Consider the following 22,709-nt stretch of genomic DNA (forward strand, 5'->3'; position numbering starts at 1 on the left):
CCTGCAAAGCACCTACCTTGCACCCCTCAAGCTGAATGTGATGTTAAACACTAAAGACCTGGAATGCCCCAGTTTTGAAGTCAAAAATGCAGAGTTTTTAAGCATGGTGTGGAAGTGCCTGATTATAGAGAGGTTCTGGATGCAAGTCACCAAGATGCTAGAGCATGTACTGAGCAGGAACCAGTTATGTAAGGCAGAGATCTGTCTTTTGGGGGTTGCATAGAGGGTGAATATGGGGTCCTCGCGTAGAACAGCATGTTCCAGGTTCCTGGATTTAGGGAGTAGTATGCAGAGATATAGCACAACACTGGAAATCCCTGACGGGCCCAACACATAGTAGGTGGAAGGCAGGTGTTGTCTGACGGGCGCGGATGTATGACGTTACAACGCATACTTTTACAACGCATACCTTTACAACGCATTTTTTACAACGCAACATCCATTACAACGCATTCCATTACAATTCATGCCATTACAACGAATATTTAAAAACTACCTTTACAACACATTCCATTACAACACATACTACCTTTACAATGCATACCATTACAACGCATAACATTACATTGCATGTTTGGTAAGCGTTGGATAGTGTAGGGACAAAAATTACTATTCTAACTCCAGGGGGTGCAACAGTAGGGTAAGTGTTGGATGGTAATGTTATGCGTTGTAATGGTATGCGTTGTAATGACTGCATTGTAATGACATGCGTTGTAGTGGTATGCGTTGTAGTGTCATGCGTTGTAATGGATGTTGCGTTGTAAAAGTTTCGTTGTAATGGTAGTGGGTTGTAAAAGTTGCATTGTAAAGGTTGTTCACCGCCGGGTGCAGGAAGAGGGAGAGACTCTCAGGGAGGAAGAACGTAGAGGACTCCTCAAGAAGCCTCTCATGGCCCAATGGACGGATGCGGTGACAGGGTTTATGTAGGTGATGGAACAGTAAGGAGGGATGGACGGACGCCTCAAAGAGGGGGCCAGTCTGACTTAGGGGTGACAGACCTGCACAGGGGTGGATGGATGTGACAGTCCCTGAACCGCAATGTTGATTATAGGTATATGTACTCAGAGGACTGCACAACACACCATGGCCTTCTGAACCCACCACTTTTACATATGAGAAGTTAGTTGGTTAATTGTTGAATCACAGAACTGGGATACTTTATTGGCCCACTGGTATGTAGGATGTGCACTGAACATTCTATCATAGTGAGGGCCAGGACCCTTACCTGCAGCATCAAAGTGAGAGTCTAACTGTGCATGTTAATGAATGGGTGGTCTACCTGGCAAGACCTGAATGGGTGCCTGCAATATCAATACAGCAGATGTGTTATATAAGTCTTACCATGAGAATTAGGCATAATTGCTACACCAGGCTACCTACTGTTGAACATGCAAAATCCAATAAAGACAGTTTAAAAATTTTTTTTTTCCATCTTAAAGAAATGCTGCTTGCATTTGTGCCAATAGTGTTGTTTCTGTGTTCTGGCAATCGGATTTAACCCAGACGGCAATTTAATTTACACAACGTAGTGTAAAGGTGTAATCAAGGGCAATATGCATCTTTTACACATTGCAAAATACCACGGATTACACAAGAGTATGGTCGTTCAAAAATCATACCTATACCTACTCATAAAGCTAAGAACTGAGTTTCATAAATATCCATAGAGTTAAGTTTAAAGGTATCAACCCTGTTTTGCCACCTGCAAAGTACTTTAAGTACTCTTATTAGTCCATACTGCTGTGAAAATCCTCTTTCACCCATACCTGATCCTAAAACAATTCAAAGTTCATATGGGTAACATTGACTACTAGCCCCCAAAAACAGAATTCTGCCATGAACCTCCTGAAATGCTAAAGCGAAGAGCACAATGCAATCCTGGAACACACTCTCCTAAACTCTAACCTTACTCGATCACTGAGTGACATTAGCAACTAACGTGCATGTACACACAGACGTGTGCCTCTGTGAGCAGTTCCTGATGCTTGATGCAGCTGTAGAGGTTACACCTGGAATTCAAACGGTTGAAGAAAGCAGAAAATCCAAGATGAGTTCAGACGCCAAAAGAATCTTCAGAGTTGAAAATGACTCACGTCCACTTCTAGAACACATATATTTACAGAGCGAATAATATCCAACGGATGGAAATTACGTAGGTGTGAGATGCAGTAACTGTAGGTCATCACAGTAAACAAAGATCATTGGTTACTTGTGTTTGCTATGTGCTCTACTGGGCCCTCATTTTTGTATACCAAAAATATAACTACTGCAACTTTCTGGGTCTCTCAGATTATCATCTGAAAATCTGAGGTGAAGCAGTTCCATTGAACAAGAACTGATAATAAAGCATTCTTCATGATAGTAACTATATTCTGGAATTTGTATTCACTTTCACTGCACGAAACAGATAACCGCCAGAGCTTCTGCTATCAATTGAAAATATGTTTTTTTTACCCAGAGAGCTGGAATATGCATGTCTTGCCTTAGGCGCGTCTGCAGCCCCACTTTACGGCCTAGTGGACTACACACACTACATAAAATTGACAAACATAAGAGAGTAAGCATGTTTTTTACAATAACTGCACTTCCAAACTGCTGATTCGGTATTTACTGCAATCAAAGTGTGTGATAAGAATTTCAAACCAGTAAAGAACTTGAGGGCCTCATTTAAAGCCTCTGGTCAGCACGCCAGCCTGCCGGGTCAGAAAAGGCCACAGGTCGGCTTTCCGACCGACATGGAAGGTTTAAAGTCCGACCGCTGTATTATGATGACGGCAGTCGAAGTTTAAACCGGCAGGGGAATCCTGTGCAGTTCCAACAGCCTCCTTGGGAAATGCTAATAATCCCTTAAACATATCTTTTCCACCGTCTGGATTACGATGTTGGTTTCCGACAGCCAGTGCATGTCGGCCTTTCTGTCAGACACTGAATTTTGGGGCCCCCTCCCACAGACCCTTCGCATTTGGGCCGGGGGAGCACCTATGGTGACCCCCTAAACATCCCCGCACCATGTGGCAGACACCATGAGGTGCCTGCCACACGGTGCACGGATGTTTACAAACTTCCATTTTTCAGTGGGAGCTTGTGCTGTGGGCGGTTTCAGCCTGCCATGCAAGTTCCGATTGAAAACTGGAAGATTGCAACAACACCATGTGCAGTTGCATCCTAATGGGGTTGTCGAGACTGCCGATCTATGGTGGGGGGGTTCATTCCCCGAAATGGTGTCGGACAGAGGCAACTCCAACCAACATCATTATTAGGCCCTTAGTCTTCTCTCCTCTCTGCAACTCCATTGAAGGCCCTGATCCTTCACTAAGCGGGCAACATGTTTGATGTGCCTGCTTGGCAAAGACTTTGTTGTGCAAGAACAAAGTTCCACATCTGGAATTTGTGCTTGCAGAACATAATAACAATGGTCGGACTAAAAGGTAACTTTGTCCCACCACCAGGAGCTTTTGTGCCATTTCCATACCCAGGACTGCCATGTCTTGCATGGCAAGAAAATGACAAATTCTTTATGAATTGGACTTTTATATGATAATCAAGTTCACAGGATGTTTTTTTTAAATCGTGTTATTTGACACACCATTCACACCTGTGCAAGAACATTTATGCTAGGGCCTGGGCAAAGAGAAAAAAAGAAACTCCATGAACTACAAAAAATTACAATAATCACGTGAAATGTCCCTCGATTGGAAAAAAACCTTCCCCCACCCAAGTTTAAACCTCATGTCTCTAGTACACAAATGAATAGTGCAACTGCCCATTATACTGGGAAGACACTGCTTTCCTAATCAGGTAAAGGAGCTAGTGAGTCAGTCGGTCAATTACTTTATTAGATCCTTATTCAATAAGATCATAAAATCATAATGCATATATAACAAAACATTCGTCATTATACAGAATATTAAAATATCACAATAAAATGTCTATTAAAAAACAGGATGAAACATACAATTCGTTCCTAAATAGTAGATAATTTCCTGGTCTTCCAGCAGAGGCATAAAAAGGACGTAGCGATATAGCAGCCAAAGAGGTCAGGCAAAGATTTTAAAAAGTACAACCCTGGCTGACATTGCCTAAAATTATATATACGCATGACTGGCAATATACATTTGTTATGATGTTGCACATAAAACTTACAAAAAAAAGGATGTGTAAATAGGTTTGTGTGGTTGTGTCCTTTATTGAATAAATTCCCTATGGATAAGCTAGCATACAGGGAATCCCATTTAAGCAAATCCTGAATAAAATTAAGCTATGTCATTGAGTAATTGCAGAAAGTAAATATGGGGCTATGCCTTCGTAAGTAATCGGACCCTCTAGGTAAGAATTTACTGAGTAATTTAAACTATTCGTTTTCAATCTATCTTTTGCCATCTGATTCAGAAATCGTATTTTGATCTCCTTTTTAGAAATGATAGAACCTTCACTTGGGGATTCAAATATATGTCCTAAGCCTAGGGAGAATAAACTGTCTTTGACATACATGAGCCAAGGGATCTTATGCAAATGTTCCAATGAAAGGCAGTCTGCAATGAACTTTTGGGTCAAATTGACAGATTCCCTTCTCCAGACTGAATGCCATAAGAGAATTGGAGCAAGTCTACTCAGATCAGATATGAATTTAATGTCCAATTCTAGATGGCAAATAAGATTGGAAGAACCCTTGGGAGGGCCCACTTATTTTTTACAAAAGGTGTTTTCAATAGTCTGTAAAATTGAAACATTGGAATATCCCCAGATTCCTGCCCCATAAGTTGCAACTGAGATTGATTTAGCCGTATATATTTTTTGACCATGTCTATTGGCTTTTCACACCCAAATTTTTAAGAAAGGAGTAGAGGGCATTACGGCTTTTTTCTATTATTAGCCCCTAATAGTTATCATGTTGGACCTGTTTAGTGATCTATCGAAAGTTACTCCTAAATATGAATAAGTGTCTGTCTGGGCCACTTTCCTGCCCTCTATATAAAATGATGGAGCCTTTTTTCCTTACGGCCAGTAATTAAAATGAAGGATTTTGCCTCATTAGTTTTCAGGTCCAATTTGTGCATAAAGGTAACATATGTGTCTAATAACTTCTGGAGTGCTATCCCAGTTCGAGCAATAAGCACAGCATCATCTGCATGGAGGAGGATGGAGATGCGCTTCTGGTTCATCACTGGGATATTCTCTGTGGCTTCTAACAGGAGGGCTTCCATTCTATTTGTGTAAATTGAAAAAAGAAATGGGCCAGGAGACAACCTTGTCGAACCCCCTTGTTTATCAGAAAACACCTATTGCACTCTTCCTACCTCCCATAGCGGACGAATGCTGAAGCCATAGAATATAGCTGCCTTATAAAAGTAATGATTGTCTCATCAATGCCTATCTCCTTCATTATTCTCTATAAGTGGTGGTGTGCAACGCAATCAAATGCTGAGGATCAGTCCATAAATGCTAAGTATAACCTGCCTTGTTTCGCATGGGCATACTTAGCAATTAGGAGACCTAAATTTAAGCACAGGTCCTGCATACCTCTCCCCTTTTTAAAACCATATTGCACTGGAATCAGAGCGTCATTATCGATGGCCCATTCCTCCAAACTATTCAATAAAACTTGACCCATAGGTTTTCCAGTGCTCTCCAAAAGTGAAATCGGCCTATTATTTTTGGGCAAGATTTATCACCCTTTTTTGTATATGGGAATTAAAATAGGTTTTGACCACGAATCTGGCAGACCCAAAGTAACCACTGCATTAAATACATTTGTCAGTATCAGGCGCTTTATTACTGGAGCACTGAAAAAGGGCTTCCCTGTCCTCAGTGTGACTGAAATGTAGGATAGATTTGAAAGATGACATTGTATCTATCTCTGATTGGTTCCCTCCTACACTAAAAGGATCAAATATATCAGAGAATTGGACGACCCAAAATTCTTTGTCTACATGGGAATCTAAATTTGGGTCTGTGGGTGCTTTTAGAAAAGGAGCATTATTTACCTTCCAGAAGTCACTAGAATTATTTGAGATGGCAGCCTGAAGAAGTTGTTCCATGCTTCCTCCTTCAGCATTTTTATTCTAGTCTTCCTAGTCTCTTTAACTTCAAATCTTTTTTTATTTCACCCCCGAACAGGGAGTATGCTGAAGAGTGACTAGTACACGGCGTTAAGCCTACAACCCCTTCCGGGCCGGCCGCGTTAGATCAAAAATGCAATAGGCAACATTGTCAGGCCATAATTATGGCAACATTATACACAGCGTTCCGCCTACAACCCCGCAGGGCCGGCCCCGTCTTGTAATCCCCAGTGTATACCGGGCAGTCACTGCTTAGGATAGTCCGGTCTCTAGGACCATTTTGAACCCGGAACCAGAACTGTGAAAAAGAAGAGACCAAAGAGGTCGGAACTTCAAGTGGAAAGTGGGGAAGAATAGGAGAGCGTGCAAAACAGTAGGAATAAGAGCAGAAAGAGTGCTAGGATAGAGAGGAGCCCTAGGGTGCATCAGAGGTGGTATGGGGGGGGAGCAAGGGAGGATCGCCTCGAGTAGCCACATCGCCCCTATCTCCAACAGCATCCTGAGCCTTGCGCACAGGGGTGTCTTATGGCAGCAGTCTATCAGGCTCAGAGGGTGTCACAGCATCCTCTACTAGCCGCAGGGCCCAGAGCTTAGGGGGCATGTGTCGCGCTTGCTCAATTGTACATACGTATTTTATTAAGGGTTGCCACACCGCCTTAAAGCGCGTGTCGCAAGCTTGCAGTCTAGCTATGAGGAGTTCCATTGAAATAACATGCCACAGTCTCACGAACCAGCAACGGGAGGCGCCTCCGACTTCTTCCAGTATAGAGCAATGAGCTGCCGAGCCGCCCCCAGCATCTGAAGCGCCAGTGCCCAGTCACTCCGGGTCAGAGCTCTAAGACCCACAGGTTTAATACCCAGCAATATTGTGCTAATGGCTTCAGGCAGAGGAAACCCCAGAACCCTCCTTATGTGGCTCAGGACCTCCTTCCAAAAGAGGGTCAGCGAAGGGCAGGTCCACCAAATGTGCACGAAATCACTGATCGCCGACCGACACCTCCAGCACTCCGGGGAAGAGGCCGGATACATATTATGCAGGCGCTGCGGCGTGTAGTACCACTGAGTCATCATTTTATACGCATTTTCATGTTGAGGGATGCTATGATAAACTTTAGGAATGTCGCTCCATAAGCGGAGCCACTGTGCCGAGGAGATATCTGTTGCTGAGGAAGAGCGCCAGCGCTGTTGGTAAGGATGGGATGGCGGGGTGCGGGGATGCTGCAGAATCTGATACATTTTGGAGATCAGACCCTTCGATTCAGTGAAGGAGCGAGCCAACCGCTCAAACGGGGTAAAAGCACGCGTAGCCGCTTGGTAGGTCTCATCTGCCAGCACCCAGTGCCGCAATTGCACATATTGCATCCCAGCTTCAGGCGTCAGTCGGAATTCCTCTCGGCAGTGGGCGAAGGTCTTAAGAGAGCCCCCATCAAACAGGTCCGTGAGGACTCTACAATTGCCCTCAGGCCACTTGCGGAAAGCCCTGGTGCGATGCGCCAGGGGGAAGCTCGGGTTCCCCTCAAGTGGGGTATGTGGCGAGGGGAAGGTCGTGAGGCCCCTACGGACCGCAACCCTGCCCCAAATCTCCAGCACCGTTTTCGTGGGCACCGCCAGGTAGGCACTTGGGGACCTTCCCACCTTGGGCTGCCATGCCAAGTCCCAGATGGTGCGCCCGGTCACGGTGCGGTCCATATGTAGCCACCCCTTTTCGCTCTCGACCGTGCCCCATTCAATGACGAGGTGCGCTGCCCAATAGTACTCCACCAAGTTAGGGCAAGCCAGTCCCCCTCGGTCGCGCGGGGCCATAAGAAGCGCTTGGGAGAAGCGGGGTCTCCTACCCCCCCCATATGAAATTGGTTAAGTCTCGCTGTAGGCTTCTAATGTGATGCAACGGTATGGGAGTGGGGAGACACTGAAACAAATATAAGACTTTAGGTAGTATGGACATTTTAATCGCATTGAGTCTACCCAGCCAGGACGGCAGGAGCAGCTTCCACCGCCGAAGATCTTCGAGGACTGAATGCCGGCATTCCCTCCAATTGGCTTGCGTCCAGCCGTCAAGCGAGGGGGTCAACTGTAAGCCGAGATATGCTGTGCCGTCCACCAGTAAGGGGCTATCTGTTCCAGATGGGGGATCTCCGCCTGCGGGATGGTGAGGTTGAGCGCCCAGAATTTGCTGTGGTTGATCTTGAGGCCCGACACACATTCGTACAGACAAAGCACTGAGTGCACCGCCGGTAGGGACTTCCGGGGTTGAGTGAGTGTAAGGATAAGGTCGTCCGCGAAGAGCGCTACCTTATTGTTGTGACCGCCAAGGGGGATCCCGTGGATGTCGGGTGTCCTACGAATCATATCCGCCAACGATTCTATTGTCAACGCAAATAACAGAGGCGAAAGTGGGCATCCCTGTCTGGTGCCCCTCCCGATATGGAATGGTTCCGTAAGCTGGCCATTCACCCGAATCCTGGCCCGTGGTGACAGGTACGGTGCCATGATCCTTGCGATCATCTTCTGACCAAGCCCTATTCTGGACAGGACCGCCCGGAGGAAGGACCAGTCCACCCGGTTGAACGCCTTTTCGGCGTCTAACGAGAGAAGGCAGGCTGGGATCCGCCAATGCTGGGCCTTCACCACTAAATGCGCCACCCTGCGTATGTTGTCGGCCCCCTGACGGTTGCGGATGAAACCCACCTGATCAGGGTCTATCAGGTCCTGCATATGGGGGTCCAACCTCCTCGCCAGCAACTTAGTGTATATTTTAAGGTCGGTGTTGAGCAGGGCGATCGGTCGGTACGACGCGCAAAGGGCGGGATCCTAACCCGGCTTCGGGATCAATGCTATTTCCGCCATCCCCATATCTGGCGACGGCCCCTCTTCGTCAGAGAAGGAGTTAAAAAGCCGGAGAAGGTAGGGGCTGAGCTGCGCTTGGAACATGTGGTAAAAGGATAGGGGAAGCCCATCCGGCCCCGGAGTCTACCCTAGGGGGAGCTCCCAAATAGCTGATAGTATCTCTTCCTGCGTGATTGGGGCTTCCAGAAGCTTCGCATAGTGAGGGTGTAGGATCGTACCCTCGTATTGCCCCAGGACTTCGTCCACCAACCCCCGCAGCGGTTTCTCCTCAGTGTATGGTGCTGCGTAATAGTCCCTGAACGCCTGGCATTTGTCCCTTGCTGCTGCAACCTTAGTCCCATCCGGTAACTGGATGTTCGCTATGTGCGCTTTGGCGGCTCGTGCTCTGAGTCTCCTCGCCAGCAGCCTCCCCACCTTGTCCCCTCCTTCAAAGTATTTCTGTTTGAGCACCAGGAGCGAGCGCTCCGCCCGGTTATTGTGCAGGACCCTCAGCTGGCCTCTAAGGTTTGCTAGCCGTCGTCTCGTCTTCAGCGTGGACCAACCCTGATCCTGAAGTTCCGCTCACCTAATATTTCCCGTCAGTTCGTCCTCCAGTGTTCTGGCCTCTTGCGACCTTGCGATCGATAGGGATGTAATGTGCCCCCTTATCATAGCCTTAAAGACGTCCCAGATCACCGGAAGGGGTGTCTCAGGCAGGTCGTTACACTCGAAGTAGGAGACAATAGCCCCCCTAATGTCCTCGACGTCTGCTGCGTCCCGAAGGATATGCGGCTGCAGACACCACCGTCGCTCACAAGTAGGGCTGGCGCATGGGTCCTGCAACAGGAGCTCGACATGGGCGTGGTCAGAGAGTGAAATATCGGACATTGTGACCCCTAAGACCTCCTGTGACAGGTCATGAGATATAAACAAATAATCAATGCGAGAGTAGGATCGATGGGCATGAGAGTAAAACGAGTACTCCCTCTTGTCCGGGGAGAAGTAGCGCCACGCGTTGAACAGCCCTAAATCCGCGAACTGCTTGCGCAGCGACGAGGACATAGCCCCCGCACCACTGAAGGAGCCCTCGCTCCGGTCCGTCTCAGGGCTCCAGACTAGGTTGAGGTCCCCCCCAAAATGAGCGAGGACCCGCCCCGCGGTACCTGGTCCCTCAGGAGGTCTCGGAGGTAGCGGTCTTGCCCCTGGTTAGGAGCGTAGATGTTGCACAGTGTGAAGCGGCGGCGTCCAACCTCCACCCCCACTCTGAGGAAGCGTCCGTCACCACTTCGAAAGGGTCTATCGCCCCCCCGCCTGACACCAGCCCTGCACAATATTGCCACTCCTGCTGTTTTCGTGTCCGCTGCAGCCCAGAACTGGAGAGGGTACTTGGGATGTGTCATGCGCGCAGTGTCAGCATGTAAGAGGTGTGTCTCCTGCAGGAATATAATGTCAGGGTTGTGACGAGTAAGATAATGCCATACCTGTTTACGCTTATTGGGTGAATTAAGGCCTTTAACATTAAGTGTCAACACTTTTAAGGGGCTAGGTGTAGCCATAACCATACTAGGGGTCGCCATAAGCCATCCACCTCCCCACAGCAGTCATCCCGCCCAGTCCATACACACAGAGGGCCCGCTTACTCGCACCTCCGCACTCAACCGATGCCCAACACTCCCACTCTACACTCCCCCAGAGGCAAAGATAGAAAGGAAGGAAGAAAAGTGAGGAGCAAGAGAAAGGGGAAGAGAACAGAGAGAGAAGGGGCGGCCAAACAGGCCACCAAATATTACAGAACCATCGTGGCCAACAGGGCCGAAGGACGCTGTCCCCGTTACAGGGCATCCTACACCCGCAGGTTCGGACGCACTCCGGGATGTCCCTCCCTTAGGGTCAGACCAACGGGGGTTGTGGTGGTCCGCAAGAGCAATCATACGGGGAGCTCCCGCCCCCCATTCCAATCCGCAAATCAGGAGTCGGGGCCCGAGGGGATGACCGTGGGCTGAGAAGAGGTGTCCCCTGTAAGGGGGAAGGGGGAAAACATTGCTCATGTCATGGCGTTGGGGAGCGTCCTTCCTGCTCGTCCCTGTCCCCCTCAAGGGACCGGATGTGGGCTATAATGTCCTGCTTGGCCTGGGTGGGCGAGGAGGCAACCTGGGGGGAGATGCGGTGGTGGCGACGTACCGTGGTCCAGGACGGTTCAGCCGGCATTCTCTTCTGTCTGCAGGACTGCGATGGCTCGCCGGCGGTGTCACAGACAACCGGAGGAGCTGCAGCGCCTCCGTGTAGGATCGCACTATCCTGCGCTTGGATTCCCGCTGGAACATGAGCGCGAATGGGTGTCCCCACTGGTAGGCGATACCCATACTACGCAATTTCTCAGTCACCGGTCGAAACGCACGCCTCCTCTTCAAAGTGTTGGGCGCCAAATCTTGGAAAATCTGGATCTTGTGCCCCTGGTATCGCAGGTCCGGCTTGTCTCTCGCAGCTTTCCAAATGGCCTCCTTCTCGGTGAAAAAGTGGACCCTGGTCAGGATGTCCGGCAGGAGCCCCGGTTTACCCGCCGGACTAGCCACCCGGTGTGCCCGGTCTAGGGAAGGGGGAGATGCATTCTCATCCCCCCAGACCTCGTGAAGAAGTTGCGCCACGTAGCCCATGATGTCCTCCCCTTCTTCGCCGAGCGGAATCCCCCGTATACGGAGTATGTTGCGGCGGCTCCTATTCTCCAAGTCCTCCTGCTTGACCTGAAGCTCGATGTTCTGCTCCTCAAGGGCCGCCAAATGCTGCCATAGGTGTTCCTGGTCCTCCGTATGCACGTCCATCGTCTTCTCCAGTCCATCCACTCGGTCCCCAAGGTCCGTCACCTCCTTCCGCAGTTCCTTCACGCACGTGTGCACCTCGGACCGCAGGGACCGAATCTCCGATTTCAACTCCGACATAAAGGAAGCCAAAAACGCCTGGGTGACCGGCGGAGAGTCGCTCGTCGTCGGAGGTGGGCCCTCTCCAGCAGCAGATGTCCCTGCCTTCCCCGACATGGCTACCACAGTATTGTCCTTGGGGGCTGCAGATGAGTCAGTTTTGTCCGCTAGTTGGAGCGCGTCATTGTCCGAGCCGGACCCCCCCAGTTACAGGGCTCGACCACGCTGTGCGGTAGCTTGGGAAGCACCCAATCCGAGGTCAAACCAAGCAAGGACAGAGACACACACCCAGAAGATGCACCTCGCCAAGCGCCGCAGCTGTTGCGTCCACCCCAGCTAGTCGCTTGCCCCCACAGCAAAGTCTAGTGTCCTGCCAAGCCCCACACTGTCCGAAAGTGGGGGGCCAAGCCTAGTACAGGGAGCTAAGTGTGTCCCCTCCCAAGGGATTGCCGCGAATAGCCTCGGGCTTCCCACTGGCGAGTAATCAGCGGCAGGCGGTGGCCGTCCACACTGTTTTTCAACCCGGTTCGAGACCGCTCACCTCTACGGCTGGAGCCGTCGCAGCTCCACTTGCGCCAGTAGCCGCTCTCAACTGGGCCTGTTCGCTGCGAGTGTCTGCCACCTCGAGTCACTGGACAACGCCGGCCCCAGCCGCACCGTCAACCGCTGGCCCACCTCAGGTCCACCGAACACTGCCAAGATGCCAAAATGTCCGGATCAGGCTCAGCCAGCCCCCCTCGATTCCGCGGGCTCACCAGCAGGCCGCTCCAGGAGCTCCCCAGAGCGCGCCACAGCCACCACCAAGGCGAATCAGGAAGGAGAGGGCCCGCCAAAACCACACCAGCTGCTGTCCATAAACTGTCCATTGCAATGTCGCTAGGGGGGAGCACAGGCGGCCCGATCAGCCCCAGAGTCCCCACCACGTCCAGCAGCCACTAGCGTGCCACCTCCACAGAGTTCGCCACCATACCTTCGTACCGTGCAGGAGGCAAAGGGGAAGATGGCACCCCCCAGGAGCTCCAGGCGATCCCTTCGGCGCCAGAGGAGGGAGTAGGGCCCCTCGCCCCCACCGCCGGGTCTCCGCAGCTGTCAAACACTCTCCAAGGCTCCGGCCGGTCTCAGCAGCTCACCGGCTCCCGCGACTGACCTCCGGCCGGCCGCGCCACCTCAAGCAAAATGGCGGCCTCCGTCCCAGCACCCTCCGAGGTCACTCACCGCGCCCTGGGTGGGCGCCGCAGCGGGTCCAGCACCTCTCCGCCCGCACGGCCAGCATCAACGGGAAGCCTGCGTCCCGATCACAAGTCGGCAGTCGGCAGCTCCCCTCAGGCGATCATGGGGTCCCGGGCTACAAGGCAGAAGATGGCGGCCGCCATCTCCGATCCTCTTTTCCGCCCCCGTCCAGGGCTCGCCACGGCGCCCCGGGCTCCTTGCCTTCCACAGCGCCGAAGACAGCCAGACAGCCGCGTCCAGCCCACAAACCAGGTCGCTGCAGCGCCGCTCGTCCGAGGAGAAGGGTCCCGGACCACAGGGCTCAACATGGCGGGCGCGGCCTCCCCGGCAGCCGGATCGCCTCCCTCAGTCGGTCACTGCCGCTCTCTGAAGGCCGGGCCACCTCGTCGCCTGCCTCTCCGGTGTCTGGACTGCACGGGTACCCCTCGGTTGGCAGGTAGGGCCCCCGAAACTCCACTTTAGAAGCTTATGAAGTTGGCGGGCAGCGGGAGCTCTCCTGGAGCACGTCTCACTGCATCGCCAGCCAAGCCACGCCCCTTCCTAGTCTCTTTATACTGATGGCGCAGGATCTTCACTTGTTCTACATCCCTAGGAACAATCGTAAGTGCCTTACAAAGACTAGATAATAGCCTTGCACAATCTTGGTCAAACCATCTAGGAGCTACAGAGTTAGCAGTGAGAACTTTTTCTAATTAGACTGATTTTCACCTCTGATAAAATTGAATCAAAGGCAGTCATAACCATGGGTAGATTATGGTCCATATCTAAACAGGTCATGATTTAATTATATCTATTTGCGACCACTGAGGGAATAATTTTTACTTTGTTGGGTAATACCCATTTGAGGGTAGTTCAATTTTTTCTTGTTATTTTAGGTTTTACATGCCTCATTTGCATGCTATAAATAACCTTCCATACCAATTGACAGGAAATAGCAGCATGATCGCTTTAATTGGAAAAACACTTTGGACACCAGATATAAGATTTTTGATCAAATCCGAGACTATAATATAGTCGATGATAGATCCCTGAGTTGTGTTATCAAAGGTTGTTTGGAGTGAACCTGTGCTTGAATCAATGGGGTTCCATCTTTGTAGGTCTTTTGTGATAATAAGCCTATTAAATGCCTCACCGGTAGGGTTATGCATAAAATGATCAATAACCTCACCTGCCTCGTCTGTTAGACCGTATATTGCTTTGTTCAAAAACCTGAAGCGATGCACGTTAAAATCACACAACCACAAGAGGCAAGGTATCTGTTTAAAACTATTAAGAAGTGTATTGATTTTCCCTTCCATTAGGTCAATAACATTTTTCATTTCTCCCGCAAAGTAGTTAATCAACAACGCTGTAATACCTCCTGGACCTTTTAGATGTAAGAAGTTATAATAAAGTGAATCATTGTGAGTAGACAAGACTTCCAATCTGAGCGTGTTTTTCAGCAATGTCAAAATCCCTCCCCCTTGCATGACCTGATTTAGATGGGAGAGCAGGAGTGTGGAAGGACCGAAAGCCATCTATTGTAAACACATGTTTCTTGTAAGCATAACAGATCGTAGGTCGTGATTATGTTAATCCATTCCTGAAGTATTCCAAGTAATTAACTTAATATGATCATCTTTTCCTGTAGCATATGGGGGGGGGGGGTACTCTGACCCTATTGTATCCCTAAGGGGAAGGGAGGTGACAGTCCTTCCTTCCATCCTCGGTCAAACTAGTGAGTCATATTTGCCTAATAAAAAAACTACCAAACTATGGACTACATTGCATGTGTAGCAATAGTGAAAAATACACACACTATGTAATGTACCTGTAGTGTTGATCTTCTGTCTGAAAACAAGGGCATTCAAGGGTATATCTCAAGTACTACAGTGGATGCAAGATATCGCTTGATCTCCTATGAACCACGGCGCCAGACTACGTTTTGTTTAGCACCAGTTGAGCACAAGATTGTATACCTTTGCATGGCCGATTATGTCATTGGCAAGCATTTCGTAGTAAATTCGACCCTATAAAATGTTAATCTTTTCGTGCAGAGAAATGCAAATGATTTTCACTAACTGTTCTATTGTTTGATTCACATTAAATATGCCGCCCAGGTTTTTATCTTTAACAGACGAGCACAGGTATATTCTACGTTTTCTGAGTCGCACCCTTTTTGAACAGCAGTGAATGAAAAAGAGGAAAGACTGCAGTTTATATGTAGTGTCTCACTGAGACCGATCAGATATTATGGTTAAAGTTGAATATTATATGAATAGCAACAACATAAATTTGGTGGTATAAGTATGGTGAGATGAGCACATTCTTTACTGCAAAAATACACCTTTTGTTAAATAATCAGGGATAAATGTCAGAGGTTTATTTGTTCATTCAAACAATTTGGCTTTATCAAAATAGTGCCTCATTTCATAGGAAATCACAATTCATTCTTGTAAAGCACTATCAAAACCGAATGTAACATTTTAAAGACACTCCAGTAATAATTACTCAAACAATTCTTAAAACTGTGTCCATTGTTTCTTATAAACTCTTCAATACTATCTGATATTGAAATAATAAAGGTGTTTGCAATCTATTATTATGTAGGTGACAGCTATGAGGGTTATTTAGGTGCAGATGGAAGGCGCTCTGCCTATAGTAAACGTTATAGTGTAGTGAGAGAATAGTACTTGTAGCGTGGTGCGTAAAGAGCGAACGGGATAACCCTAACCGTTCAAAAGAACTCAAAGAGTTTCAATATGAGAAAAAAGCAAAGCTCTCGCAACCACAAAGCAGTAAAATGACATGTAAAACAGTAATGACAATAAAGTTGAGAACAACAGCAGATCTTGTATTTTCAAATTCCCAAACGTTTATTTGGATCCACATTCAGCCGACACGTGTTTCGTCGTGTTCAAAAGTAGAGTCAACACGACTCTTCAGGGCTGACAAAAGATAAAACAACATATGTACAAGACGTTTAGTTTATAGCATGTGTAGTACATACTTTCATATCCCAGGTGCGCACAGTGGTGATCGTGATTGTGAGAATCACACACGGGTGTTGTGTGTCTGCCGTCTCTATTCGTGCCTATATATAAAAAACAACTGTGTGCATCCGCATGCCTATATCGTGATAATAGTGCAGGCCAAGCTAGAGATAGAATATACTGTGTATCCATTCGTACTGGATCACCTATAAGGTCATGCTCAAGCAGATCCGCAAATGATGAAGGGGTCAGGGTGCAGGAAGCATTAAAAGTGCTTTGATAAAGAAGGAGTGTCATGCTCCGTGCTGGATGGCTAAATCTCTCTTGTGAGGGAGTTCTCATGCACATAGAGTGTCTCACATTAGTTCCTATTCGCCTACCTGGTAAAGATCCAGGCATCTAATGGTTAAGGCAAAAGCGTTGAAGTTGTATGGCGCTGAATCTAAGAACACAGTGGAGAGAATGTAGTTTAGAAAACCACATTAAAACGGAAGGAAAAGGAAGAGAGAGGCACGTGATTGTAATCACAGGGTGCCTAGGTACGTTGGGTAAAGTTCAATCTCGCTTACCCTGTATAAGATCTAAACGAAGATCACTGTATAAGTAATCCAGAGAAAACCAGTTCCGGGTTTGGAATACGACTAGAATTTCAAAGTTCGCGCTCACTGAGGCGCAAAGGTGAATGATTAAAGAGACTGTAGGAAATTGGAGAAAAATGACAAAGTCCATAACTAAATGTCAGGTTCCTATTATATTAACCATTGGGCATAGCAAAGTAATACACTGAAAATTCTGTTTGCAATGACTTAAATCAAAACGACAGATTGGTAAAGAAAGGCAATTTAGTAACTTACATACCTGTACACGTGTACGTGTCAGATTGTACCGGGAGGGGATCCAATACTAAGGGCTGGAGTAGTTAGCTCGGTTACTGTAGCACAAGCGGTGCGCTGGGGAGAACAAGAAAGCGGCAAGAGAACAAAGTCAAGAACCGCACAAATAGCGGACTGTAAGCCGAAAAGCGGCCAGTTTAGCCTCTCACCTGTGATTTGGAATCCCTCCTCCGAGTGTTCCCGGTCGCCGTGTTCCATGGACGGACACGTGACCGGAAAACGGAAACTTATTCATGCTTACCGAGCACACACTACTAGAATGCATTGCAAGGAAGTCTAAAGGTCAAGTTTAGCCACCATTTTGGGTGAGGAAAAATATACACATTTGTAATAGTAGCGGGGCACAAAACGGCTAGCCAACCGAAATGCTACTTTCTGTGAATGAATAAAATGCGACACCAATCAGCGATAGTCAGTCTCCAATTAATCTTAAAATTGTTATTAGACCAAAATGTACAATTTAACCCGATTTATATTTCGGTAAAGGCTGATCGAAATCAGTATCAGAAATATGGTAAAATAGAATGATAAGGCTACATCTAATACGAGTGACGTGATGTGTCCACTTAGCACATGAACCCATCTGGTATTGAGGGTATATATAGACAGGTTACCGCATCTTAGTACAGGGCTATCTAGTGAGAGTCACAAGATGTGTCCACCAGGGCAACTCTGTCTATCGCTGTGCAGTGGTAAGAGTAAAGAACCCTGGTGTGGACAGGTAATCTGTGCAATATTAGATTCGCTAGATTGGCGATTATATGTAACAGGAGAATAAAAATCACAGAATAAAGATTAGATGCCAAAGTGGCTGGGTATAGCACTAATAACCAATTAATCACGTCGACTGAAAACGAATGGTGCACCCATAAGTGTTGCTTCGAAAAAAACCCACGCGGTGAATGGTGACTTTAGAACATATATCCATACATTAAGAAATGGCATTTGTTCAGAAACAATAGGTAACTCAGTGTACTGACAAAAAGATAAATGATAAATTCTGAATCTCATCCATGTTCAAACATTGTGGTCAACATTGATTACAACGAAAGTAGTTTTCTGCGATTCACCTTATTTAACACAAAATTCATGTAGGATAACATATTAAATGTAACCAGTTGATCAAAATGAATGTAATTACAGAATTATTGAGTTTCGAATATTCAATTCCCCAAGAAAAATTGAAGCTCAGGGTCAAAGTTTAGCCCGTGTTCTACGCATAACAAACGCATGATCCACGTGGCCTCCCTACGTCTCAAAGTGAGTTCTCTGTTGCCCCTCTAATGTTTGGAGGGATCAGGTCAATACCAAAGAAACGTACCCTCACTTCATCCTCAAGTGGTTGACATGTAGCAACGTGCAGGGCAACCGGGTATTTTGGATCTCTTTTCTGGATGGCTCTCATGTGTTCAGCAAGTCTTTCCTTCAGGGGTCTGATGGTGCTACCCACATATAGCTTGCCACATTGGCATTCAATGATATAGACAACATATCTGGTAATGCACGTGATATTGTGTCTGATTTGACCTGTGAAACTCTTCGTTCCATGTTTAGCCCATACACATAAAGAGCAGAAGCCGCATTTGTAGAAGCCTAGGCTCCGTGTGGTGAGCCAGTCTACGGCTGAAGTATTGTGTGGAACTGTGGGACTGAGTTTATTCTTCAGAGTGCATCCCTTTTTGTATGTGATGGCTGGTTTTGCTGGTAGCCATATTTTAAGGTTGTATCCTCAGTTAATATTTTCCAATGCTTATTAAAGCTTCTGGAAATTGTCTGGTGCAGTGCATTAAACTCAGTAATGAGTCTGATATTTTTGGAGTGGAGGACTCTGTTTTGGTACGTTTCTTTAGACAATCAGGCCTTGAGGCGCGACGAACCCTTTTTTCTGCAGATTTCAGAACTTTAAGGGGGTAGCCTCTATTAAGAAATCTATTTTCCATGTTATCCAAACAAAATATCAAATTCTTAGATTCACTACAGTTGCGTCTGGCTCTGAGATATTCACCATAAGGTATGGCTTTTATTTGGTGTGTGGGATGAGCGCTGCAAGCATGGAGAATAGAGTTACAAGAAGTAGGTTTTCTGTAAAGTCTACTATGGAGTTCATTTTCTTTTACATAAAATTCAAGATCAAGGAATTCCATCTTTTCTTTGCTATGTTGCATGGTGAATTGTATGCCCCATGTGTTCTCATTAAGATAACTGAAAAAATTGGATAAAGAATCTAAGGTTCCAGACCAAAGTAAAAGACAATCGTCGATATATCGACCCCAAAACAGAATTGAGTCGATATAAGATGAACCTTTGGGGCCCCAAATAAGGTCTGACTCAAGTGCCCCCATGAACAGGTTGGCAAACGAGGGAGAAAATTTAGACCCCATTGCCACCCCTTTTGTCTGTCGAAACCATTTGCGGTCAAAGATAAAAAAGTTATTGTCCAAAATGATTCTCATCATGTGAAGTAACATCTTCGTGTGAGCCCACAACGAAGCTGGTTGATTAGAGAGCATTTTCTCCATGGCTTGCATTCCCAAAATAGGATTGATGCTGGTGTACAGCGACACCACATCCAATGTCACTATAAAGGTATCCGTTTGCCAGTCAATGTCCGACATAATTCCTAGGATATGTTTGGAATCTTGGATGTAAGAAGGTAGATTTTTGACCAAGGGGCCTATGAATAGGTCGACATACTCCGCAAGTCTCTCTGTCGGGCCCCCTATTCCCGAGACAATTGGTCTTCCAGGAGGGAATGGTAAATTCTTATGTACTTTGGGGAGTGTATACAACCATGGGAATGTAGGTCTGAAAACCTTTAGATAAAGGTATTCGTCCTCGTTCAAAAGGCCTGATTGTTTCCATTCAAGAAGTTGTTTGTTGATTAGAATAGTTAAAGGACCCATCGGGTTGTGGGAAATTCGCTCGTAACAGGAGTTATCACTAAGTTGTGTAAGAATCTCGTTGTTGTAGTCCACGAGATTCATCACAACCACATTACCTCCCTTATCAGCCTCCCTAATTATGATATTGGGATTGTCACTAAGAATCGAGAGTGCAAGACGTTCGCCTTTAGTCAGATTGTCCTTAAATTTGAATTTGTCATTCAGGTTTTTAAAGTTCACTTTATTTATGTCTTCAAGGACATGCCTATGGAAATTATCTATGGCATTCCCCCCAGATAGAGTGGGGGTCCACCTAGATTTACTCTTTAGCCCACTGGCCATGCCATACTCTGTTTCAATATCAAGTTCTTCTAGAAGCCTCTCCATGTCATAGGGGCTATCTTCTCTATCTGTTAAGGAAAGAAGCAGATGAGTTGCTTGAACATCTTTAATGGTCAAAATGTCTGTGTCAAAAACAATACGTGAGGGTCCACAAGCACAGGTAATTTTGAAATTGTTGATATAACACTTTACACATATAATGATAGTTTCAAAGCATATTTTATCAAATGTAACTCACTACTTAGGAAGGTTTAGATCAGTTTTTAAACATAGGTCCAGCACGGCAAATTCCAGGATATAGAAAAAATATAAATTAATATGCAATGAACTTTACAGAGGTACACTTGGCTGTTCTATAATACTGTCTAAGGGTGGCCCAGAGGGATGCTGTTAGACTTCGGGGAGCAGTGAAACGCTGAAGATGTCACGGTGGGTTCATGATATGGACTGGTGTGTATCGAGCGAGGGGTTGTCCTCAAAACTAAGAAAAGATCGCCCGGAACTGTATCCACATGATAAAATACATGTTAAAAACCTGTTGAAACACCACATTAGTACTAAAATAATGTATCAAGGGATGCTGACTTGCTTTATATGTTTTCTATTCCTATGTTTATGTAAGTCATTTTGCATTCTAAAATAGATAAAAAATATATTTGTAAAAAATGTGTATACAATAAATATAAATATAACTCATTTATATAGTGGTAATTTTACAAATCTGGCATGGATTCAGTTATCTAGGCCACATTTTGGGCGGCTCCGGTTTAGGTACTTCGACAGCCTGGCATAACATCCCTTTGGAAGTAGAAGCTGCTATCTCATTTTGTTTTTCACGGACTGACCTACAAAGTGCCGAAGCATCTTTACATTTCTGATCCTAATATGCACAGTACATGAATAGTAAAACAAAATACAAGAGTTAATAAAAAGAAGCAATATAATTGTTGGCGTAGGTAAACCATGAAAGCTCAACAATGTTGTCTTATTCATAATTATACTTCTTGGCATAGGCGAATGTAATATTTACACATTGCATGAATTATATATCATGGTTACTGTCTCGGTTTGTGTCACAGCAAACCCTTGACTTAGTATGCCGAAGCAGACCGCCCGGGTCTGTACACCCGATTGCTCTAAAACTCTTTTGTCTTCAGCCCAAGTGCTGAGGACAGCACAGTAGTGAAAGAAATGTAGTGTGAAACTTGTGGATTGGCGTAAATTGTCAGAGGAAGTATGAATACCACCCCAGGAAGATGTATTGTGTGTCACTGAGCTCACCTGTGGGTGAAGTCTGGGGGCTGCCTGGGACCCCTGAACTTTTCCCAATAAGTTGCCTTGGGGATGCACTGGCTGTGTGCCTCCTTCTGTATATATCATACAACCAGTACACCTACTGGCAGCTTCTTTGCCATTGCACCAGCATATGCAATATGGTGCAGACACAATGGGAAAGGGTTCACTTAATTGCACTGGTTCACACGCCTATGAAAATGAGAAAACACCCTCTTTTTATCATGTTGGCACACATGTTGCACTGGTGTGAGCCATACTGTGGAAGAGGCTCTGCAGGAGTCTGCAGCAAGTTCTGCAATACCAAAGTTTTCCAAGGTGCCAGCAACAGGTGCACATGCCCACTGTGCCCTAGAGCACTTTTTTTTTTATAGAATATTGCCCAGTATACAATTCTAGACACAGTACTAAAACTAATGGTTCTTTAGCTTTGTACATAACACAGACGCTGAGTGGCACACGATGTATTTAAGACATATCCCTCATGAGCGATATGATGGACGCCGTACGTTGCTAAGATGTGAGTATGCCTTACACCCCAGGTTTTAAACATTTGTTTTGAAATGGCAAAGACCACAGCTCAGAACTGCATTCCTTGGCATTAATAAAGTGTATTGAGCAATACTGTAACATTCATATGTTTAAGCACGTTTACCTTTTTACTCCAGAGTTCTAAAGAGAACATAAAATGCAAACAGAGATTTATGCAGCCTGCTGGCTTCACAATTTGTATTGTCAATATTAATAGGCGAAACTATCTGAGCAAAAAAAATCTAAATCATTTACTTTAATTACAGCGTTGCAGAGTAATAAATATAAGGAAACTAAATCTAATTTATCGATAGCATAAATTCTCACCCTGGGTTATTAAGACGTATGGCTGTTCTCTTTTTCCCAAGTTCAGTTTATTCACTTTTTTTAATTTACAAAAACATGGACGAATGTCTGCACTTAGCACTCTCATCAATTACTATTATAATAGTCTTCCCTTATATTCCATAGCAATTCAATTTCCGTCTTTATTTGATCATAATCAATCATAAAAGACACATTAAGCCAAATACAATATGATATAAAAAGGCATAAAATTTCATACAAGAATATTTTGTTAAAAAAAGCATGTCATATAAAATCCCAAGGCTGTTAAAACAATCATTAGGTTTGAAAGGGAGAATTCTGGGTCAAAAGCTATTAATGCATAATTACACAGGGCTTGGTTACAGTCTTCAAAATTGGACTGAATGGCGTGGGAGAAACTCGAGTACACCAATGCATAAGCAGATGGATTACATAATGC

The sequence above is a fragment of the Lissotriton helveticus genome, chromosome 10, assembly GCF_964261635.1.
Source record: "Lissotriton helveticus chromosome 10, aLisHel1.1, whole genome shotgun sequence".
Classification (NCBI taxonomy): Eukaryota; Metazoa; Chordata; class Amphibia; order Caudata; family Salamandridae; genus Lissotriton; species Lissotriton helveticus.